This window comes from Penaeus vannamei, chromosome 24 (genome assembly GCF_042767895.1).
Source record: "Penaeus vannamei isolate JL-2024 chromosome 24, ASM4276789v1, whole genome shotgun sequence".
Taxonomy (NCBI): domain Eukaryota; kingdom Metazoa; phylum Arthropoda; class Malacostraca; order Decapoda; family Penaeidae; genus Penaeus; species Penaeus vannamei.
In genome coordinates, this window is record NC_091572.1 from 9,947,857 (window position 1) to 9,949,267 (window position 1,411).

Genomic DNA, 1,411 nt, shown 5'->3' on the forward strand with positions numbered 1-1,411 from the left:
TTGGGAAGGCGAGCATAGAGGGGAAGGCGTCACGCAGGCAGATGTTGGTCCTGTTTACCTACATCACGCAATATTCATCTCGCCAATGACATTAGCGAAATCGAAGCTGTCGGCCATCAAGCTAAGGAACAGGCGAACGTAAGTCTCGTAGTGGAAAAGGAAACAGGTTCGTTATAGACAGTCCCTAAGGGCAACTTTGTGTGCATGATGAGTAGGGAGAGGGGAAGGGGGATAGGGGAAGGGGGGATGGGGGAGGGGGGAGAGAGAAGGGGGAAAAGGAGGGGGGGGGCAGTATAAGGTAAATTTCTCCCTGCAACACCGTCTCTGCAGTTGCGTTAGCCTTGAAAGAGCCGCTGGAGTTGCCAGTTAGTCTGCAAGCACTCGAATCTTCCTTGCCTGCATCAGCACCAATAAATTTCTCAATTGCTTTGTACATGTATGTCGGGCTTCCACACACTGCCCAATGAGTATTCGGGGGAGGACTTTGAGCAGGGGGCGGCTGGGGGGAGATTTCGTCCCCGCCCGTGATCTTGGCATTAATTTTTATTACCCCGTGGCTCCCAAAGCATTGCCAAGTCGCACGAAGAATGTCTGGCGTAACTGCAGATTAGCGAAGGGTGTGTGCGTTTCCCCGTTTCGTAGCGCTATGTCTTGCCTACGTCCATCCATTTTTCAGAGGTTGCATGTCCGCTCGATAAGACACGAGGGCCTTCCTACGGCGTGAGGGGATGGGCGTGCTTGTGGCGTGGCGTGGGCGGGGTGGCGGGGCCGGCCTCAGAAAGCCCCCCCCCCCTCCTCCTCCTCCTCCTCCCCTATCTCCCCCTCCTCCTTCTCTTCCCCCTGTCCGTCCTTCTCCGGCTCCCCCCCCCTCCCCCTCCTCCTCCTCCCATACCCCCATCAATTCCCCCGACTCCCCCACCCCAGCGACCCCCGCCCACTCCTCCCCCATCCCTCCACCATTCGTCGCCGCCACCCCTCGCCCATACCACATAGAGTTACGCAAACATGGGTTCGCTCTTTATCTTAATATTTAAACTGCTCAGCTTGGAGGCGTCTTAATGAGCGTATTCGTGACGTCATGCGGAACGAGTACACCTGTTCGGCGATTCCGAAGGCGACGGTCCTCTCAAAGCATGATTTACCCGGGCGCTTAAAGAAAGGCTTTCGTCTTAGCGGGGTTGAGGGACAAGCAAGGCTGTAGGTTGCTAGAGACCGCGGACTCCATTATTCGCAATTTTATTGATCATGGGCTGTAGCTGGGCCAAATATTTCACGCCTATCTGGTAAACATTTCCTAAGCTTGATGTGTCATAAATCTTTATTACCTGATAGGGGAAGGGAGATAGAAAAAAAAAATCTTTTTTTAAAAAGTAGATAAAGAAAACGCCAGAAAGAGAGAAAGAGAAGAGGT